At 41.9% G+C, this 24045-nt stretch overlaps 1 long non-coding RNA gene across 1 annotated transcript in view; it reads right to left on the minus strand.

Annotated features, from left to right (window-relative positions):
- The window catches only part of LOC128079192 (uncharacterized), a 200817-nt gene that overhangs the window by 104544 nt on the left and 72228 nt on the right, over nt 1-24045 (minus strand). Inside the window, exons 4-6 of the long non-coding RNA XR_008206016.1 lie at nt 13795-13875; nt 11032-11107; nt 10523-10706 (exon numbers count right to left, since the gene is read on the minus strand). This is a non-coding gene — a long non-coding RNA (uncharacterized LOC128079192). The remainder of the gene's footprint in view (nt 1-10522; nt 10707-11031; nt 11108-13794; nt 13876-24045) is intronic.

Consider the following 24045-nt stretch of genomic DNA (forward strand, 5'->3'; position numbering starts at 1 on the left):
ATGTCACTGTCTTTTAAACAGCAATCATTTGCTTTGAGCAGAGCAGGAAGAAAAATATATCTTTCATTTCATCCTTGAGGTCTCACTGTCTCTGGACATGGCCATCCGCTCTGAACAGGCTCAATCAATCAGCAAAGTCAATTCATTCCATGCTCAGAACATTAATGCATGCTCCTGCAGTGCAACTCATGGTGAGCAGGAGCAGAACACAAAACCCAAAGCTTTTTTTATTTTAAAGAAGCTATGATAAATGCTCCCCCAGCCAACCCCAGCATAGTGAAACACAAAGCCAGCTGCAAAGCCCAGGTACCACAGCCCAGGGATGGGTGCTTTTCAGTTGTTAACGTGTCTCAAATACACTGCATGCATTATAGCGATGCAGAAAATAAAATCTAAGCATCTTTCAGGTTCAAATGTGTCTCCTCTGAAGCAGGAAAACTTTGGCATACTACAAATTCAAGTGGTAATAGCCTGTGAAAAAGGGAAGTTAAATATTAATGACTGCACAAATAACGAGCTTCATCCATTTGCAGTGCCATTTATTTCCCTCCTCCACACACTCCAGAACGGTTACTGGTATTCCCTTCTCTGAAAAGATCTAAATGCAGCATCCCACCCCAATTCATAAAACACTTTCAACAAAAGGAAGGCTTTATGTCAGTACGGTGCCATACGTGTGAATGCTCAGGCATGAGGCACTGCATGCCAAACTACCACAGGTGCACAGGAGCCCGAAACAACCCGCAGATCAGCACACTGGTGCTGTTTTCTCAGTGCTGGAGCCCTGCTTCTTGCTCACACTGCCGCTCTCCTGGCCAGCCCCTCAGCTGGGGTCAGCACAGCAGAGGGACCTGCAGCACAGAGCCCACTCACGTGCTCTCACTAAGAACAGTGGAGCTGGGGCTCCATTCACTCCTGCTCAAACAAGCTCATGGCCTCATCCCAGTTCACAGTGGGAATGACGACCATTCCTGCCTAGGCTGTGGAACCACCACTGGAAGCCTCGGCTCCCCAGCAAAACCCAGAGCTGTGGGATGCGTAACCCTCCATAACAGGGGCATTCCATTCCCTTTCTTCAACCTTCACTTGCCATGACATTTTTATATTTTTCATAATTTCAAGGCAAATGTATGCAAAATTATGCCGTTGAAATAAGTGGTTAATCATTATTAATTCCACTGGTATTCTCTGCACTAACAGTAACCATTATTAACCTATTTGACAATGTTGTGGATTCCTCTGGCATTAATGTGGTTGTAATATGTAAATCCATAGGAATTCAATTGTAAATTACCATTATTCGATGTACTTAGCTTCGACGCATAATTCTGCAATTTGTGCAGAAGAAAATTACATGCTGACTCATGAGACATAAGTTTTCAGGGTTTCATAAGACCAAATGTGAATAATTGGTACCTACAATTACACAAAAATGTAAGCTAGATACGTAGCACAGCAACAACACACTCCAGGAAATACACCACTTGCATCCTTAGCCACGTTGCTCAAAGCAAAACGTTTCATATTAAACTAGCTATTTGCATTAGCTGCTCACGTACCACAGATTGACTTTAAAGCCAGCAGAATGTCAGCAGCAGTAAAGGCCTTAATCTAAAGTATATTCAAAAAGGCAGTTTTGACAATTTGAGTTATAAAAGCAATACTTTTTAAATCCGACAAAATGCCTCAAGGGTCCATTTCACAGGCAGCAGTACCTTCAGGGTACACAGGATGACACCCTGGCAAAATCCCAATCTTACCACAAAGACATCTCGCTGCTGAAGGTTTGGTCTGAACCTCCCTTAAACCCCCCAGGTCCAAAGGGCTTCACAGCACTTGGGGCAGGTCCTAGAAAAAGGAGAAAGATTTGGACCCACTGCCAGGCTGAACTGAAAGGAAAAGCTGGGTCTCGGCGCTCTCTCTTTGGTACCACTCCTATTATTTCTATGGCTTTGTATGAAGTAACTGGAAGGAGGCAGAAAAGACACGGTATCAGAATGTCAATCATGTCCAACCAAGATTTGATCCTCTGCTCTCAGAAGCGCCATTGAATTCAAACAGAGCTCCGAGAAACGACCAGAATTTTTATCCGCACACTTTAAAGGGACTGATCTTTTAGAGTTATTCACCTGAGTAATTTCATTGATGTTGAAATTTAATAGAATTGCTCACACACACATTGGAGGTTAGTAGTCAGTAAAAACCTCCGTGTCACTCAAGTTCAGGTAAGAACTCAAATGAAAGAAACATTTTTGCTCCAGACTGCGTAGCAGCGCAAACTTGGGCTGAAAATTTCACGAGAGGAGGCTTTTATGCTCTTCTCACCTCAGCCAGTAATGGCGCAAGAACAATCTTGTCGTGATGAAGACCGCATCTGCCGACTTCAAGTGAGAGATTCTTCACGCTCCAGTTTGAATTTGGCCCTAAAAATCTTCAGGCTCCAACTCAAGAACTCGTCTCTGATGGAAGTTAAACTCACACCTATCGTTAACCAAGTTTCAGAAGGCAGCTGGGTTTTTATGTCAAATGCCACCTTTGAGCCAATAAGGTCTAACATCTGTACATGCTCTTAGCAGAAAAGCACTACTCGCCCTTAGCTAGTAATGCCTCTGTCCAGGTAGAGCCATTTCTTCCTTCTGGGATTCATTCTGGTTTCAGCAGTGCTGTTGCCAAACTGACACAAACAGTGCTGCTCTGGGAGCACAGCAGCAGAGCTGCTCTGATGGGTCACCTCAGCACCTTCCTTTGAACCTGGGTGTGCTGGGCACCAGGAGTCAGCCACACATTTCTGATCCCAGTGCACAACGTGAGAAAAGAGAATACACAGAGGCCACCAAAACACTCTGGAGAGAGATCTATCCATTTCTATGAGCACTGCACTACCCTCGTAATGTTTGAGGGCCCCAACTATAGCAGGTGAAAAGCAGAGAAGTGATCCTTATGCACTGCCATGTATTCACACAGGTGTTTTTCTGACTGCTTAAACTGTTCCTTTCCTCCTTGACTTACACCATTTTATGCTCTTTTTTCCTGAAGTGAGATCTCAAGAATACATCCTCCTGAAAACAACACAAGGATTGAAGAAAATCTATACCGAATTTGAAGAGATGCAAGACAAATGCACTTTATAGCAAAAATCATCAAATCTAGAGAAAAGTTCTTATCCTTTGGACAAAGGGAGATTTGTGACGCATTTGCCCCAGAAAAATAGATGCGAGTCATTTACTACTGCTGATATTGGAGTCCTGATTTGTCACTCAAAACAGCTTTTCACTTTGATGTTAGCATAGAACTAAAAATATTTAAAAAGGTGAGGAAAATCTACTAAGTTTAAGACCCTCCATTCAGCGTGACCAGAAAGCTTCCCCACTGCCCTCTGCTTAATTCAGTTTGGGATTCCAATGCTTCCCACCAATCAGTTTCTCAAGCTGTCACTGAAAAAAAAAAATCACTCAACTTTCAGCATCCTACCTGTGCACCAGGTCTGACGAACTTGGACAGGGGGCTGCTCAAACCTCTGCTGAGGTCCAAAAGGTTTGAAACATTATGGCTCCTGCAATTATACCCTGCAGCCAAGGCTGGGGAAAACCAAGGAGAGCACAGCCCAGCACCTCCACACCCAACACTCCAAAGCCGTGGCGCAGTGCTGGAGGAACATCACGGCTCTCCTCCTCCCCACCTCCTGCTGCACTGTGCCTGCACAGATCAATACCCCCAGGTGACAAGTCCACGTCCTGTCTGCACATCAAATCCAGTGATTAAAGGAGGGCCAAGCCTAAGCGATCTCATTACACAAATAATTTTTTCTTATGTTCAATACATTCCTAAATTAATCCAGCATTTTAGGGTAGCGTAATCTGCACTGCAACAGAAATTCAGCAACCTCACATCTATCAGAGCAATTGCAGCGAATGCAAAACCACGCTTTGTCTCTTCTGCTGCAATGTTCTGCTTTGTTCTGCTCTTTTCTGTTTTAATGAATGCGGAGACCTCAGGTGTTCTTCAACCTTTATAGTCAACAAAGCACAAGCCCACAATTGGCTCAAATCCTTTCTGTTCTGCCTGCAGCTACAACTGTCCAAGTGAGATTTTTGTCATTTTAGGCTCAAAGGATTTTTTTGAATTATTGATGGCCAAGACAGTCATACAGTATTTAGTAGATGCAGCTACTTCCAAACCGCGTAAAGTTTTAATCCTTCCTCCTCCATTTATGGAGCATGGATGCAGACCCAGGACAAACCAAGCACTTTGTGTTTCTTCAGCTTCAGACTGTATCCACCAGTTGGCATGGCTGCAGTCTTACAGCAAAAAAGCCAAACTGTACAGCACAGCTTTCCTAGGAAAAAACTGACTGAAGTGCTACCTTCAGAAGAAAACATTTCCCATCTCTAAGAAGGGCAGGGGTCTCCCATGGAGAAAGTGGGGAAGATGCTGTACGAACTTCTGCTGATTGCCTTCTGATATCTTTCTGTTTTCACAGAAGAATTGCAAGAACGAGAGCAGCAGTACCCCCAGTGCAGAGAAAAATGGAAAGTGTAAATGAGCAGCAAGTTCTCTGCAAGTATGTTATTAAAAAAACACAGAACCAAATAGAGCTGAATTGTAGATTACTCAGTACACACACATTTTGCCAGAAGGAATAAACTTTCCATAGAACTATCAGCTTTCCTGGTTCTTGGTTGAATAGCCTCATTGGGAGACTTTTAAGCTTGACTTTTCAGCCCCCTAAGGAGCAGTGCAAAAATGGAGCAGTGACAACCATTGCAGCCTCTTCCTATTGATGTTAATATAAGCCTTACATTGCATGCTTATGTCAACAGCTTTACAAAAAGGATCTGCCAGGTTTAAACACTCTGTAAACCTGAAAAATGTTAACTTCCACAAGAAGCAGAGAGCAGTACAGCATTTATCTACCCTGTTAAATTGCCCAATCAATTTTCAGGGCTTGGATTCACTGATCATCTTTCTAACTTGGCAGAGGCCTTCCTCTGCAGTAGCCTAGAAGAAATACATGTCAGAAGTTAGTCAGTGATTTTTTTTTAATTAAATTAATTCTTATTGCAAGTGCTTAAAAAAAAAGTTTGACAGATTTTCAAAGTGATCCAGCAGGGCTTGGCACCACAGACTGTATCTACCTGGTCCACTAATCACACAGTTCTGCCCAGGACAGCTGTACTCCAATCTCCCACTGTCAGACCCATTCCATTTTTAAAAGGGCTGGATTTGATCATCAGAAATGGGTCAGCAAACCATTGTCAGAGATGAGAACTCACCCCTGTAAGCTTCCTTTCTGTAGCAGGAACAGTGGCCAAGGACCATCTCCCTTCCAATGCCTTCTGAAGGAGACCACTGAAAGGGAATTTGGGCCTTAGAAGTCAACGGAAGGGAACAAGATATGAAGGGGCTGCTCCTGAAAGACAGGACCTGCTTTCAAATGACAGAAATAAGCATTTGCACTGGATATTTAATGAAAGGAGTTTCAAACAGCACTCACACCTGGAAATGCCTGTGTAACCAGAGTAAAGGAAACAGAAGGGCTAAACACAATGACCCATAAACAAAGTGTAAAGGAGATATCAAATTAATTGGTTCTATAGCTGACAGGCTAAAATCAGCTATGACTGTATACTTTCACCTTTAGAACACAGTGTAACAAAAGGAAAAACTAGGACTGGTGCAGTTCATCCACTCACAGGAACAGAATTGCTTCCGAGGTTCTTTGCTTCACTGAAACCAGTTGCTCACACGTCCTTGCTGAGCAGGCAGGGTCCAGCAGAACTCAGGCTGCTGCCCCCAGGTTCAAACATGCAGAATGCATGCGTGTGCCTGACAGCTTCTCCCAGCCTCGGTGCTGCACATCCTCGTGTATTAGGATGTAGAGGTTTAAGCTGAGACTGGGAGTCAGAAGCCGCAGGGTCTACGGCTAATTACCCTCTTAAAACAGGCCCAAGAGCCCAAAGGAAGATTAACTTCTCTGCTTGAAATGAAGATCTGCTTGTAATTATCTTTTGTGTTGTTTCCTACTTCACTTGCTCATCTCCCAATATATTTTTAATTACATTGAAAAACCACAATAAAACAGCATTTTATTGCTAATCCAAGCACTCCAAAATCAAGAACTGCCAGAATTAGAACTGCCCATGCAACTCCAGTTTGGCCCCATTGCATTTACAGACGGTTTTAATTACATCATCACGTGGTACTTGATGCATAGGACCCTTGATTAATTTGCACTCTGAACAGTACCGAGAACATCAAGGCTAACAAAGAGAACTGTAGCTTGTAAAGCATCAGCTCATCTGTGCTTCTGAAGACTAACAAACATATTTCAGGAAACTACTCAACTTTGTGTTTGTTTTGGAGAATTTTGTGTATGTTTGGAGAAAGAAGAAATCCTAACAGCACCAGATGTAACTGACATCTGTAACAGGGTGCTCTCCCACCAACAAGAAAAGAGCAGTTAACACCATTCTGCTGCCCTGTTACGGCTGTACAGCAGCACTGGGTGAAGAACCACCTTCGCTGCAGCAGCTCAGGAACAGAACTCAAGCCCCATACTGCAGACAAGCAAGCTTCCTCTGTGCAGATGTTTGGAGCTGTGCCCCAAGCTGTACCTGACACCAACCTTTCCCCTTTAAGGGCAGTGAGGATGCCCGGTGCCACCTGCTGATAGAGTGTGGGACAGGGGCAGAGAGCTTAACAGACACCACCACTGATCCTTTGGAAAGGCTTCCAAACATCAGAACAACAGCAAAAGGAGCGGCAAGACCACGACTTTAAAACCCTCTGTTGCCTTGCACCATACTGCTATGTATAAACACCACACAACAACACAACCAAAAAAAAAGCCAAAAAAAAACCCACCAAAGCAAAGAAACTCTGCACAACTCAGGCTATTCCTATTAAACCGTATGTCTTCAAACCCCAACCATTCAATGTTTCTTCTCCTTTTTAAGCTTGCACACGTATTCACTGTAGCAACAAGACCAAGCTGCACATACATCATCTTTTGTTTTCCGTGGGGATGTGCTGTGAGTACTTGGACAGCTTGTGTAAGCTACAATAAAAACCTGGAATGCAAGTTTCATCTGAAGTCAATCAAAATGCCAGCTGGATCCTTTACCACTGGCCAGAATAATTTTCCTGTGGAACTGCAGAGGAGTCCATACTGTTCTCTCTTCTGAAATGAGTCTTGGGCACACATTTATAACCTGGGGTACATTGCCTACGTGCCTGGGAGCTTCTCTGCCTGTTTTACTGGCACTGTTAAATTTAGTCTTCAGCGTTCACAGAACATCTGAAATAGACTCTCCAAATTGTAACTAAAGAGGGTAGAACTTTTTCTTCTTTTCAAAATACAAACCACTTGTTTGCACTTTACACAAAGGAATGTGACAAATTTAAAATGAGAAAGGCTGAAATCATACAAGAATCTCAACAAGGAGCATCAAGAGAAGCCACTGTTAAAGACACAGGAATAGCAAACTTTCCCAAAAGACTATACTTCAGTTACTCCTATAAAACAAAAATCCTGTAAAGTTGCATTTCTAAAAGTATGTGATTTCAAGAAGAATAATCAAGTAGTTAAAAACCACATTTAAAGGTAGCAGCCATTCAGATAAACAAGCCACAGAAGTTCCACAGTCAGCACACACTCAGACAACTCTGCGTTCATTGCTCTAGTTGAGGCACATTAGAGAAGAAATTTCATCTTGCAATGCTCTCCAAAATTTAAGAGAAAGTAGAAAACCCCAGGTGAAATTTTCATTTGAATTCAATTCCAGTTCTATTGGTCTGGGCTGTTTCCCCTCTCACATTAATTAGCTCCTCTGGAACCAGAAATGATGCAGAACAGTGAGGGCTTCCCCCCCCCAGTCACGAAATTCACAAGGCACAACGAACACACTCCTCTGACAACACCTACATATTCCCAGAGCCACAGACGTTCTTCAGTTTCACAGACATTGGCAGCCCAGAAGAGTCTGAAAAGAAAACTCACAGCTCACAGAAGGCTGGAACAGATTTCTAGGGAATTACAGTTGCTCACCTATTGCACAGCACAGGGCTGTAATCCCAGCCTCAGAAACCAGAATGGAACCTCCCCTAACAGCAGCTCTCTGAAAAGAGACAAGTCAGTTCAGAGCAGCCTTTCACTGCCATCTCTGACACCATATGTAGAGGTAGCAGTAGTGAATCTATTACTCGAGCTAATTTATACGTTAGATAATTGCTGGCTAATTAGGTACTGCCATATCTTCTGCTAGAAGCAGTACATCCTACAGCATACATCTCTGACATACCACACCAAAGCAGGAGCAGCAGTCCTCCCTGTTCCTATGGCACAGCAGCACTCGGGAGATGTGCAGTGCAAACACAGGCATGGGAGCAACTCCAACAAAGAGTTTACTTCTACCCCATGCAACATTTCCTCGGAGGTACTGAAGAACCAGTTACGTGTTGTACTGAGGGATGCGGTTTAGTGGGAAACACTGGTGGTAGATGGATGGCTGGAATGGATGATCTTTTCCAGCCTTGGTGATTGTATCATTTCTACAACAAGTCTTCTTTCATGCAAGAAGTCCTTCCTTAATACAGTATTCAGGAGATTCTAGGAATGAGTAAAGTCCCCTGTGTTAAAAACAAGGCCATGAAGGATCAGTTGCAGACACACGTTGATGACCTTTTGATTTCAGCACACTACTCCCATTCCTATTAGCAATCACTTGTCCCACAGCATTAGCCAAGTTCACTATTTTGTTATTGATATCAACAGCTTGCACTGCACAACAGACTTTCCTATATTTGATTACCTGGCAAGATGTGAATCAAGACATTACAAGACAAGAAAGTATCTTCTGGTTGGTCAAGCAAGTTCTGACGGGTAGTTGGAACTGCATTTAAGTTAGCAGCTGACTGGGGAGATGAGAAAGAAGCAGAATACCTTTCAGTCTGAGCATCATAATCTATGAGCTTTAAAAAGTAGACAAAATAAAAAACAATAATATATTGCAATTATAGCACCATTATTTCAGAGGGAGCATCTTTGCTATGTTCCCCTTACAAAAACATTTTTTAATTACTCTGCTACAAGATGAACTACATTCAACTGCACTCGATTCGCACCTAGCACACAACAGCCTAAGAAATCACACAAAGCTCCTCACTTACATCAACATAAAGGTTAATGCCATCCTGAGGGACTTTCAAGCACGTTATTCACAAGATAAATGATTCTGAACTAGCACATGATTTTCACACATCAGTTTACTGGTCAAATTAAAGTAGATGAAGGAACTGAGCAGTTGAGAAGAAGCTAGAAGGAACTCTTCAGGTGAAACATGTAGCATGTTATTTCTACCCAAGTAACAGCTGCTTTGACTACAGCTAATTTTCTCCTCCCCCACCCACCAGTGATACCAGAGCTGTGCCATGTTTTGAGTCATAACACTTTCTTTGCAGCTTTCAGTAAGGAAGGATTCCATGCAGTAGGAAACAGAAGAAAGATTAACCTTTCTATAACTTGAAAGTTAAGATTACCTTAAAAAAAAAAAAAAATCCAAAGCATTCATGTAAACACTTCCCCAGAAGGGAGATTTAAGGAAAATATGCTCTGCCATTCCAAAGACCACAAGAATCTTAGCCAATAGTCTAATTCCTTTGCTAACTTCAGATGAAGACAGGAGGATCACTACCACAGCCAGCACTGGACGCACAGCTTTCAGCCCCCAATCAAAGAGCTGCAATAAATCTGCTCACAGCTGAAGTTACTGGAACCCTCTGTCTTTGAGGCACTCATTTTCATATACTGCAATCTCAACAAAGCTGGTAGGCCACCTCACTTGCCATTTTGTACCTCGAATTGAGTCATCAAATTTACATCACAAAGGATAAATATGTTTTAATGAGTTTGATTCCTTTCCTCACTCTCTTAAGCAGTAGACAGCATGAGATGCACCCACTACAGTTCCTTTAATTGTTGAAAAGAACTGGAAAGGGGAAAAATCATAAATCCACTAATTAGCAGAGAAACAGCATATGTGGAATCTGGCCTCCAATACAACCAAGGGAGCTTTGCCAACCAAGTTCACCCACTGAGTTGAACAACAGTTGTTGGAAAAATGTGAATAGTTCCATTAGGAGTTTGGAGCAAAAAAACAGAGTCACTTGACAGTCAATTACAATAGAACTGGATGATAGATCGATGAAACAGAGAATATTCACCTGGCATACTAAATTTTGCAACAGCATCACTGTCATCAGTATGAAAATAGAGCAAAGATTAGGTTGATCTACATAGCTTAAAAGCCCTAAGATAAGCACTCCAGCACGTGCTTTCAGCTCTACACAAGAAGAGCACCCACAGCACAAGTCACAGGCTGCGCTCAGGGAAGGTTCTGCCCCACAAGTGGGCACCCTCCTCTTTCTCAGATGTTCAGCCTCCGTTCTTATTTGCACCAAAACATCAGCATCTCTCCCCCTTTGCAGCTAAAGGAGCTCACCATAACAGCAGCAAGACACTCACCTTTAGCAGACCAGTCGCTCCCACACGCAGCAGCACCGCTTTGCTCCTTCTCATCCCCAGAGGTGTGGAAAAGCTTCACAGAAGGACGTCCTCCTCACTCCTTTTGCACTCTCATCTGTTGCAGAGCAGATGCTTCAAGCCCACCTCACAGCTAGCGAGGTTCTTACCAGGACAGACTAGTTTTCTTTACAATAAATAAATCGATAAATAAAGCTTTTCCAGTTGGAGCAGGAACAAACACCTCATCCTCATGCACCTACAGCACAAATAAGGCACCTTCAGCCCTCTTCTGAGCTTTTTGTAGGTGATTGGGAACACCTGGCTCTCTCCCCCTCCCCTGCTCCACCTCCCTCCCAGTTCCACCCACAGCTCACACAGATCTTGTCACCCAATCACATTTCTCAACCAGCAATGAAAACTTGGACTATTCTAGAACGGGCTCTCAGAGCTACATAAGGTAGATCGTCTCCCTCCCACCTGCTAATTACCATGATTGCATCTTTACTTACTGCCACCTGTTGTGAATCAGCCGGCTCCACAGCTGGTGGCCCCTTGCTAAGCACAGGGTGCAGGGTAGGCCCTGAGCTGAAACAGATACAGATAATTAAAAACCTACACGACAAACACAATTTTTATCTTCAGAAATAAAGCAGAGATTTCGTAGCATTAATCTTGTTGACCCAGCCATAATTTCAATGGAACCAAACGCAATGTTTTCCTTAATGTTTGTGAGGGAACTATAAATAATACAGAACTGATAGAATGCTACAATACAAATGCAGCGTTTCAAGCAAGTGGTTTAGGGCAGAGGACAACATTATGGCGATAACAACAGAAGGAGAAACTGGGGGCAGCCTACAGGCTGCTCTAAGCCAAAGGCCCAGAGGTTTTGGGTTTCAGAGGACAAATAAAGCTAGCGTTGACCATAAGAGGATCTGCCTCACCAATCCGCTTGTCCAAGGTGGACACTGCATCCTTACATTCTTTTCCAGTCTCACAGATACCTCCTAACCAGACTGGGCAAAGAAAGCCGAGATACAGGGGAGAGACAACTACATCCGGTTTCATTCTAGCAACAGAAATGTGAGCCAGATCTAGAAAACATCAGACCATTTACAGACCACCAAAGGGTTCATAATGAATTCTCGGGTTTGGTATCTTCAACGGTGAAAAAATACTAACATTAGGAGTGAAAAATTGCTCGTGCCAAGGAAACGGCAAAGTCATCTCTTCCAACAGAGCACTTAGGACAGAATTCAGACACTTGGCTCTATTAGTTTATAACCTTCATCTCAGTTTGATCCCAAGAACTTTTCTGAAGGTGCAGATGATGTATTCACTGCACCCCAGGACAGAAATAGGAAGGCCAAGAGGCAGGATAAGAGAATACTAGAGCCATATACTTTCCTAGGCACACAATTTTTGGAAGGCAATTCAATAGGAATTAAAAGAACCGCGATTAATAATTGATTTTTTTAATGTTTACTGATAGACATTTTATTTGTGTTTCTGCTAAAACACCTGTTTTGTTTTAATATTCTGCCTCTGATGAGGTCTTTCATAAATATTTCTACTTCACAGCATAAAAAATTTAAGCTCTTAATTAAAATGTCTTTGATGTTTTATAGCAATAAGTGCTCTGAAATAAATGACAGCAGTTAACAAAACGTGCACATTTTTATAGGGATGATCACTGCTAACGTTTGTAGGATAACATGAGAGCCGGCAGTGGCTCCATGCTGCTCACAAGGCTTTTTAATTACTGGGCTCTGAAATGTATCAGTTAAAAGCAGCACCTCTGATGGAAGAAGGGAAGAGGTCACATTTTGCATTGCCATGTACTGTAGCTGCCTGGATTACTTCTTAGACAATTTCCCATTTGGTCTCAGGTATTTTCAATATCAGAGCTCTAGTTCTTTGCATACTTATTCCTAAGGTATTTTGGAATTATTTTTGAGCATCTACAAGGGCTCTGGAGAAGCTCAGTGCGATGGGGAAGACAATTTAGCTACTGAAGTTCTTGTCCACAGGTACAGAAGTGTCTTCCCAAACAGATAAGCTGCAAGAATTTAAAAAGATATATATTTAATGGTACATTTTGATAGCATGCTATTTGTGTATATAATTACTGAGCTGAAAAGTGGCTGTCAAATAAGGGTGCACATTATAAGGTACGAGGTAACCTTCTCATTGTAAGCAAAGGCATCTCAGGAGCAGAAGCACAAACCCTTGTAAAGACTAGAACATAATGAAATGAAAGTGAAGCCCTGTTTCTATTTTTTAAATGTACATGAGAGTTCTTTAGAGTGAAATTGGTTGTGCATAATTCAACTTTATGGATAATAAAGAAAAAAACAGCTACAGCGTATCCTTACCAACAAAATACACAGACAGTACATGGCCCTGCCTCACTAACAAAGCTCAGTTCCATTATTTGGCAAGAAGAGACTGCAGCAGTGTTGTGCCAGCACCAGGAGAGGGACTGCAGCTGCAGTGCAGATGGGAGGGGCTGGGGGTCTGCAATTAGAACACCAGCTCTGAACGTTTTCTGGCCATGTTACATCCAAAAGAGCGAGCAGCTGCCTGTCCCAATCCCAAACCCAAGCACTACTGAGATGATCAGCCATAATACAGACTAGAAACCTATAACCTTACGTACCACTTTCTCTATATACATCCTAAGGCCATTTGCTGTAGTTTTACTTCATTCAACAGTAAGGCAGTTAACAGCAAGGACAGGTAGCTTTTCTAACTCTGCCCTAGAGACTGATGCTATAAACACCTCCTATAAAGGACGGACGGCCTTTCACTGCTATGGTGACCCAGAGCATTCAGACACCCTGAGCAGAGGCATGCATTGCCCAACGTACTCTGAGGGGCAGCAGAACAACAGGAGAACTGCTAATGCTAGTGCCAGTCTCCCCCGTATACCTGGTGACTCACTGCTATTTCCATTACTCCACCTTTGTTTGGAGAGGAGGAAAGACACCACCTTGAATCCAAAAGTGCAAGCAGTGAAAGCAAATCACGTTTTTACTCCAGTTAGATCTAATGCTGTGTGTAGATACCTAATGGAGTGGAGCAGCCAGAGGCACTTTGTGTTCAGCTGAGATGAATCTCACTGAAGCATCTTGAAATACCACTAGAGGCCAAGGCAGAACAGGCTGCTCCTTACATCCTGTATTGGACCATGCCAAGCCATCTTCTGCCCTTCCTATTTGATGTAGGGGTGTGCCGTAGGAATGCAGGCCTGCAGTCTCCTTTCCACTCACCTGGGGATGGGGAAAGCTCTGCAAGGGCACAGCGTGTGATGTGGGGTGGAGCAGCTGCTCTGTGCGACAGCACAGTCCAGACTGAAGAGAAATGCAAAGGTAAATTAATAATGAGTTTGAAGCCAGTAAATATGGTCATAAATTACCATTTTTTTCTAGTAGAAATTGAAGTTAAAAAAAAAAAATCCTTGAGCAGCATAGATTAGCCCTCTCTCTTCCCACAAGACCAAAGGAAAGCACTCTCTTCTGAGAAATGGGCTTTTATATCTTCTCTTTCCCATCAGGCAACTTCTGTATTTTAAATATGGAGACAGTAAAAATGCTTAAGCCAGTATCACGAGGTCATACACTGCTATCCTCTTCCACCCTAAGTTGGGTGATGTTTTCAACAAGCTCCTGAAGCACCAAGGGTTTCTCCAGTGGTTATGAGAGGCTGCGACTCAGCACACTCCAGCCTGTTGCTGCCACAGATGGAATCCCCAGAGACTACTGAAGATTTATTTACTCTTTCCTAAAAGTTTTAGTAGAAAAACATATCCAGGATCTTCTCTAGGAGACCAAGAAGTCACAATGACACAGAGAGAATTCAGCACCCACTGAATTAAGAGTCAGCATTTCTTGCTAGCATTCAAGGATGAGCGCTCCCCTCCTTGTCCAACCTTCACCTTTCCCCTGCTGGTTTATTCCCAGATGCACAGCTGCACCTTTCCTTGTTAGAGAAATGAAAAGAAAGTTGGAAATGTAACATTCCTCAGTTTTGTCTTTATGTGCAGGTCTCTGTCCCCAGCTAGCTGCCGCTGCCTCCTTCCTGGCCGCTCCTCTATGGTGCCCTGATGTCCATGTTGGAAACAAAAGCTATTTAGACTATTATAGCATTTAAGCAGAGCTGAGCTGGGGCAGGATAAAGGTTGAAATAATTTTCCTAAGCCCTTTTTAAAGATTAGACATTAGTTTTCTATTCCTGTCCTGCAGATAACTAGCATAGTGACAGACAAACTAGCACGTTTGGCTGAACTTACAGCTAATAAAGACACTGTTATCTGGAGGATCTCTTTCTCTTTCTGTCTCATGCTGAGAGGGAAGGACACCACAACAGACATGAAAACATAAAATACTCCAACACTTTGTAAAGCATAACAGCTTTTTTTTGTTGATCAGTAACTGTCACTGGGCTGTATACCTATTGGGTTCACATGCAGGACAGAAGACTTGCTGCTAAGTTACAGGGAAAGGACTGAAGACAGAAGTGTTTTTCAAACCCATCACAGACGATGTGTGTGATGCTGGGTGAGGTATTTAATGAGTGTGTTTCAGCTTCCCCATTGTTCAAACAACACTTCCCACCTCTTACATATCTTTGCTGTTTCAAATTGCAGGACAGGGACACCTTGCTGAGGTTTACACAGTAACAAGCATGCTGGACTTCTGATCGTTGCCTAACCTTCATAATAAGCACGTTGCACATGCTGTACATAGTCAAGACACAGAGATACTCAAGGTTTTGTAGTTCAATACTGGATGTTCATCACAGGACAAGATACTAGGGCAACTAAATCAAAAACTGGATTATCTAAGAGAAACAGAACGCAGCTTCCATGGCTCTTAATAGTCAGTAGAGTATGTGACATTCAAAGATAAGATACCTGCTGGTGCAGGTGGGCTGGAAAGGCAGCTGGGCCTGGCAGCTCGGAGCACAGCTGCACCTGTGGTTCACTCACAGAGAGCCCTGGTGGCAGCAAGAACACAGCTGCATTTGGCTCCTACACATCTGGATCATGTAAAGTACCCTCATACCTCATTCTCTCTCTGCCTCAGTTACCTGTGACCCTTCCCAACATCATGGGAACAATGAATTAGCTAAGGACCTGGACAACTCGGATATTTTAACAGGGACCAGGCAGCTGTCTTTCTACAAAGGATTTGGCAATCTGTGAAAACTGGCAACAAAATACATTGCGCAAAAGGGAAAACATCATAAAATGAAAGTCATAAAAGTCTATCGTCTGCTAACAACCATGGAATGGAACAAAGGGACTGTGTTGAGTGAGGTGTTAGCATGTTCTGCTTTGCATGGGCTATAATTCTGATTTTCAAATATTGTGTTAAGTACTGTATGTAATAATTCCAGTGGGTAGGAAATATTTTCATTGATCTGTGCCATTCTACAGAGTGCTTGCCCTGGCAGGTGGCAAAGGATGTGTAGGAGTTATAGCAACCCCCTAATCAACATTTATTTTTAATTGAATCCTTCCTCTGCACCTTGTTCAGGACCTTGCAGGATTAGGCCCTTGAAAATGCACATGCAGGCCATGCAGTGAGGAAGCAGGATTTATACCACACAGCAGAGAGATAAATCAGGTTCATAAAACATGCTATTTCCAGCTGTGATGCTATACATATTGCTTTTGTGAAGCAGCAGGAGCTGTTTCCTTTTCCCATACAGCCGCTTTCAATATGCAACAAAATGGTTTAAATGCCTGAGAAAGCACTAAGCATGTTTTAGGAAACTGACACACCAAAGATTATATCTTTTAAGAGAGGAAAGTGGAAGAGGAGTGTATGGAAATAAAGATGTCTCCTCGCTAGGCACGAAAAACCTCAGCAGCAAAGTAGTTTCTTCCTAGCCTTGCCACCAAACAAAATTCACCTCAGAGCAACCAGCAGTACTCCAGAGTAAATGAGTCTCACCTTTGCTCCATCTGAAATACAAATCCCAGCACGATGCTGGTGGGTGTGTTAGCAGATCCGTGCCATCCCAGCCTCGTGGGTGCTCAGGGCTGGAAGGCAGCAGAACCTTCTCAGCTGACTATTTCCCCACTGCATGCTGCTGCGCCCCTCGTGCCTTGTGCAGAGGCCTTTTAACAAACAAGAGAACAGCCTGCATAGCAAGCAGCCTCTTGGCCTATGGATATATTCAAATGTTTCTCTTGCAGCTACCAAATCTACCAGAGGAGACCCAGAACTGTCTGCAACCTGCAAACCATCAGCTCAGTGGAACTTAACAGAGCTGAGAGCGGGCTGAGCCCCAACACCCAAACCCATTCTTACAGAGCCAACCAGCAACCTGCCCACCAAAGCAAGGGGAGCATCCTGCTCTGTGCTGCACCAGGGGCAGCAGGCAAAGATCTCAGAGCCTCGAGTCCAGGTGGGAGATCTTCTAAAGTCTCTCAAGAGCCTGATGAGCTTTTAGATAAGATCTGTTACATCTTTGTAATCATCAGCTCTTTTCATCTCAGTATGGTTTGTTTAAATAAACAAGCAGCAAGGCTTCAAGTGTTGTTTCACCCATTACATGTGCATCTAGACAGCTGAAGAGGCAGGAAAGAGAATAATAGAAAACTGATGAGGAGCAAATAACAAATAAGACCAAAAAGAGGAATGAGCACCCTTAGGGTTATAGTCAGCATCCAGCTGAGAGGTCTGCGGGTACAGAAAAGATTATTTACATTGAACTATGAATTTTAAAAGTAATATTATATCAGCCTTCCAGCTTTAACAATTAAAGAGAAAAGTAATTATAAGAATTACCCAAATGTTAAATGGCTTGAAAATAACAAACTTATTATTTCTCTCTCCCCAGTGGAATGCTTTGCACGACAAAAAGAACAAGTTTCTGAAAGATGGGAAGGGTGGATGGGTTCTTTTTAATCATTCATTTTAAAATGCAAATATTTTAATAGGTTTCTTTTAATATATATGATAATGAGTTTATACATGAGACTCAAACCACAGGCCAAGTAAGCAGATGTCTTGTCAACAAGGTCTAAAATTTAGAATCATTAGGGCTCTTTTAAGAAACATACTTGCTCTGACATAAAACTGAAGCACATTATAATATTTCACATTCACACTGCTCAGTGTGACATTTTTTCCTCATTAAAATGAAGAATGACACAGCCAGAGAGAGCCCCATCTTTCCTGCTTTGTATTTGTAGTTCAAAAGATGGCTCTTAGCAAACTGTCCCAGGGAGACAAAATATTAAGCACCTTGAGTGCTGTTCTGCATGCAATTAATTTCACAGCCTTTGAAAGTTTTAATGTGTTGTGGTGACCAGTGAAATGATAAGTAGTTGCTGCTCATTGTTTGCATCTTGTTCATTCTCTCTTTTCTGCAGCCTGTCAAATCCCGTTTAACTCTGCTTGTTTCTCTAGGTGTCAATTCCTCTGCATTGTACAGCTTTTGTGATGAAATTCTGCACTTCTTGTTCACACTTTGACTTTGAAAAGCAAAGAATTACACAGACCCAACCAAAAGAAATTCAATGAATGATAACCGAGGCACTTCTGAAGCAATAGTAAGAAAGCAACGAACATGATCATTAAGCAATGTCATAAAAATGAGGCCAGCTTTCTACCTGTGTTAATTACCCACTGGGTTGATTTCTGCCAATCTACTGAAATCAATAGAAGGTTTCCTACTGAGGAAGAGACTTTCAGTCAAACTGCTCTTTTAGATGGACACCTTTCTTCCCTTGGTGCACACATACATCCAAAGGCAAATTCCACCCTTTGACTCTCATGATGTGCTGAAAATTATCCCGAATGCCAACACCTACATAGAATACTTTCCCTGTGATTAAATACTGTTGAAAAGATTAGTATTGGGGAGGGGGGAAAAAGAGGTGATTATTTTTCCTAAAATTTCAGGAAAGCCATAATTAAAAACGAACAGTGTCATAAACACTGCCACTGGTGTAAATAGAGGGACTTGCAATAGGAAGTACGCTGTTCTCACAGGAAGTTTGACACTAGATCTTACAGCAGCAGGGGATAAGCTTTCACATCACGTCTTGAAATTAATTAGTTCTTTTTTTTTTCTTAAGAATAATTTTTAAAGAACAGTGTATTCAAAGAACCAAGCAGGAATCGTCGATACAGAGGTTTGAGTTTATGCACTGAAGATCTGAAAGTGAGCATTTACTCACACCAAAGAGATCCAAGAATGTTTGTCTCTGAGATAGACCATACTACCCTCAGTGCATGAGTGAACCAGTAGCCCCAGCACAGCCCGTGCTACCCTGTGCACTACACTGGGAAGTCAGGGAGCTCAGAATCCTTGAGTCAGGTGGGACTTGTGGACAAGGCAGATGCAGAAGCATGGCACAAGTGTCATGCAAAGTGACAGCAAAGTGGCAGATTATTGAGACATAACTATCATCTTAGTATTTCTGATTCTCTCTTGAGGTACGTTTCATTCCATCTTTTGCACTTAATAACAGGACTGAGGAAAAGGAACTTGATATTCCTAACAAGAACATATACATCATTCTACAAAAAGCCCAACAAAATTCTGTGCAGATACCCTGCACATTACCAAGATGCAGAAAAGAATAGTGGAAAAATAATAATAAAACAACAGTTTTTAATCCTTTGTCCACTACCTACAGAAGTTTGCATTCCTGTGACCTGAAGTCAGCAAGAGTTTCAAAGGGCTTGGTGGCCCAGCACAACATCCAAAGATACCTCCCAAGAAAAGAGCCTGCACAGAACTTTCTGGCACAGCTAATTCCTCTGCAGTGGCCAGAAGCCAACAGAACTTCCCAGGATTAGATCTCTACCTGAACTTTCTCAGAATTTAAGGACCTTCAAAACCCTCTCCAACTGCAAAACACACCTTTCATCCTTTCTGCTTTCTGCTATGAACAGAGAGCAACAAATATACTGAATGCTGCTCCTATAACAGCACTGTCATAAAGCAGTCATAATTTGCTTCCTAAGGAGAGGATGACAAAGGAAAAGGTAAGAGATGACAGCTGCACTGCCTAAACATACTACTGGAAGAGACCTGGTTCTGCAGCAGTGAGAATGGTATTGTATCCTATATAAAAGCAGAGTAGAAACATCAGTGGAAAGCTTTTCATTAACCTCTGTGAACTCAGAATTAAGTTCTACATGTCTTCTGGGAACAGAAGTCCTGCTCCAGCAGAAAGGCTGCCTTCGCCTCTATTCTCAGAGACCTGTGTTCATATTTGTGTCCACTGGCTACATAGGTACACTCCATTGGAGATCCAAAGAGCAAAATCTTGTTTTCAAAGCAGAGTACACTAAGTTTATCTTATGCCTTTCCCAGGCTGAATGCTTGGATTGAAAATGTATATAAAATAATTTTGTACAAATCTTCGGAAAACAGCAGAATTTGCATTTATTTATTTATTCTAATAATAGAAATTTATTCTAAAACTCATTAATCACCAAAGCTTTGTACTTGCACTGCTCTGAACAAGGCCATTGCCTTTAAGGGTCAAATTCTATGTATTGAAAAAAACCCAACCAAGTACAGCATGAAATATTTCCCAACTCTTTTCGTTGTCCAAAGTCAATACACAATTTAATGTTTAGATGTTTGGTTAACCTTACTACAAATATTCTGTTCTTCAAAGCTTTTATTTCTGCAGCAACTGCAGCATGTTCCTGAGAAATTTTTAGCAGAGATTCTGTGGTTGTATAATAGAAAAAATTTTAATTGCTTGGGAATTGTAACTATTGAGCAGAAGAAAAAAGAAATCACCTTCCAATAACAATTCCCACGTGTAACCCCTGTATGAACTTTTCAATTACTGAGGTGGAAATGTAATAAGAGAGCATACCATGTTTACGGAGCACACACAAGGGTATAAAATTAAGTGAATTGGGCTTCCTACAGATTGAAGAAACTGGTTTCATTTTAGTACTTCCTCTCTGAACAGCAACCATCCAATACTATCCAGAAGTGCATAGACATCTGGGGGCTTAGTTCTGTGTATCTTTAAAGTAACCCAATTTTAGCACATGCAGAGCAGGCACACCCCAATCATGAAAATGCCATCAAATACAAATCTATCACATCCTTCTGTCAATTATACCAGCCCCATTTATCTCAACTGTCATGAAAAAGGAATCTGTTCTACTCATCTTGTTCGAGAGCACAAATGACTCACGAAATAAAGTAAGCTACATTTTTAAGTTGTGCACTAGAGAAAGCTGTGTATGATTTTGTTGGTTCTAACTACATAAAACACCAGTGCTGGATGGAGGGGGGGAGGAGAGAAGAAGGGAAGGAGAGAAAAGGGACTGAGGAAGAGGCAACCCAGTGAGGCAGTGAAGAAAGTCCATCACATTTCCAGCGGTACGCTGTTCTGCAGTCACACACACTGTGGATTACTGCTCATGGAATCAGAAAGTGCTCTAGGTTAAAAAGATCATCAAGGCACCATCAACCTGGCCCATCAAGTCCCACCACTGAACCACGTCCCTCAGCGCCACGTCTGCTTTCTCTTAAATGCCTCCAATAATGAGGACTCTCTCTACCACTTCCAATGCGTGATGACAACTCCCTGTAAATAAATTCTTCCTAACATCCAATCTAAACCTCCCCTGAGGCTCAGACAACTCATGCCAAAATCTTCCTTGAAGAAGGCAGTGGAGGGTAACCTGACATTTAACTGCTAGATAATAATTTAGCAATACAATGAATCTAAACAATAAAATGAAAAATGGCCTGTTCCTATAAGTGAATTAACCTTCTTCCACTCTTGAACTATGTTTCTGGAAGGCTGACAGTAAAGCATTGCAGGAAACAAATTCATTCAATATGAAACAGGGCCTCACTACACTACATATCAACCTTAAAGTGGCTGAGAACCATCATGCTCTCTGAGTTGCTTCATCAAACCAGTTTGTGAGGGAATTGTTGATAAAAAGCAGCGAAAGAGCGACTGATAAAGAATCAAGACAGACAACTGAGGCATGAGAAGCATGAGGGTGCTTCTAGGAAGGAACTCCAGTATCAGTAGTAGCAGAAAAGAGATCATCGATCTACCAGAGAAGGGAGTCCAATATTTGAAGGTAACTGGACATAAGATTAGGCATTGCCTTATGGAAGTTATGAGCCACTGCAGTTAGCATTCAGTAACACGATAATTGACAATCTGTCCTCCACTGAGGGATTCTTACAAAAAAAGTCTGCCTGTGATGGATTAGTGTTGTAATGGCTATCAGTATGACTATCAAGGTGAAGGGCTGAAGGAGTAAGGTTCTTTCTTCTTGCATATTTGGTTCTTGTTTTTCAAACAAAAAACGTGGCTACCTAAGGAAAAAAGTGAAGGTGACAATGTACAAGGAGAGATGCTTCAAGAAAATGTTGACAGCTAAGGACAGAACAGCCGTGAAACACAGAAATGGCTGCATTTGTTGCTAGCGTCTTAATCCAATCTCAAAGATAAATACATACAGGATTTTTCTTCTAACAATATCTTATTATTCCAGAGACACAATAATATTTACTATTGCAAGGAAGAGAATTTTGCTCTAGGGAAAAAAAAAAAAAAAGAATCTAACTCAAAAACTCAAATAGGCTCTTATTTTTCATTATAAAACAGAACCTTGGTTATCCTAGTACAATTATCAGAACCCCTGTTTTGTGGTTTACCTCAGACAAAGGCAGGTGAGGACTAGAATCCTTAGATCTGATTACTACCTGCCTGAGAGTCGATCTACAGCATGCACTGTGGGATGTCTTATGTACCTGACCTACTCTGCATAGGAGAATTGCCTCAGAGGCAGAGCCCAACAGTCAATAAACTCTCAGGAAATCAAGCAGCTTGCTATCTAAAAGCTTTCTGGGCAGGTCAAAAAATGCTAGGTGTTTGCTTTCATCAGAACAGATGGACTCCCACGAAATACTTTGATTTCCATATGACAGAGGAAGAGAAAGCCTCAAGGCCTTGAGAATGGTGATGAGCCACCAGTGCGGCATTTCTGCCTCAAAGAAAAGACAAATTAAACCCTAGCATGAATCTGGAAAGGCATCTCCAGAAATGAGAGAGGCATATTAACAGGATTTACAATACATCTGTGCTCATTCTTCAAAATAGCTGAGGACAAACTGAAACTGATAAAAGAATGGTCTCTGTAAGGATGGTGGCAACACAGATTTCATCTTACGAAAGACAGCTAAGCTTAGTTTGTGAAGCTCACCAGAATGAAGGCTGTCTTGTATAAATATTCCCAGGGGAGTAAGCAGCATGGAAGCAGAATAAATTTACAAGTAGTTACTTAACATCCCAAATTCCAGTTGAAAACATGCATTTTATCACATTTACAAAGTATCAGCTTCTTGAATTATTCTTTTTTTGTAAGTTCTGTCCTTGGTGAGCAAAAACCATTACCTGCATCAATCAAACACCAGCCAATGTCCTTACATTTCAGAGTGAATGTGAATGATTTCAAAACTGTGCTCATCTTGTCCTGTTACACAGAACTGAGCGGTTTCACAGAAGAAAAGGCCTGACTGACCTTATGGAGGAGTCCCTATATCATTATTATTAAAGTTGTTGTTATTTATTTAATCCTGCAAATGTTTACACTCCCAAGAAAGCAAAAGATTCTATTGCTGAAGCAGTAGGCATAACTTATGGACATAACAAGAGTTATGTTCATAAGGAAACAAAGTTGGCCCAGCCCGTTTTTGTTCTCCTGTTTTCATGTTAGTTGCAAGGCAGTGAATGAAACACTCTGGACCATGTTGAGTAGTACACAAAGAATCCTCACCAATACTGAACAACTCACCTCCCAGGCTTTGCAATTGACATGCAGAATCTATCATCTTAGCTCTATGGGAGCCCACAGCCAGTGCCAAAGTTGCAGCCATGTCCCACAGCAGGCAATATGGAACAAAACTGCTTTAGATCATACAAAACCAGCCCAAGCTGTTTAATTGACATTAATCACAAATGTGACACCACTTAATTCACTACATGAACATTACTAAACAGTTTGGCCTCTGGAAAGCTTTAATGACCTTTTAAGAAAAATGCCTTTGCTCTAAGGTTTATTCCCAGTGTACTGAACCTGAAGGATCCATGAATATTGGACAGGCTGTGCATGTATGTGAGCTCACTGAACTGTGAACAGGTGTATTTCCCTCAGAGCATTGAGCAGCAAGGATAAAAGTAACATCTGCAGGGGGTTTCACGTCAGCATTCTGTATGATACAAAAAAATTAACATTCATATTTAATTTTTCTTTTCAAAATTGATGCATTTGAATTATTACTTCGATTCAGGCTGAGCTCTTCTGTTCGAGCCAAAGAGGTGCAGGAAAATTCTCTCTCCATCTTTGTCTTTTAACAAAAAAAAAAAAGCTGCAGGAATTTAGAATACTTACCAAGTAGGTATAAATTATACACATGTAAGGTACACAAACATTTTCTGGGTGGCATTGTACTTATATGAAGCATATCTTGGTTTCAGAGGGATTTGATGCAAAGTTGTT

Source organism: Tympanuchus pallidicinctus, unplaced genomic scaffold (genome assembly GCF_026119805.1).
Source record: "Tympanuchus pallidicinctus isolate F22 unplaced genomic scaffold, pur_lepc_1.0 scaffold18, whole genome shotgun sequence".
NCBI lineage: Eukaryota > Metazoa > Chordata > Aves > Galliformes > Phasianidae > Tympanuchus > Tympanuchus pallidicinctus.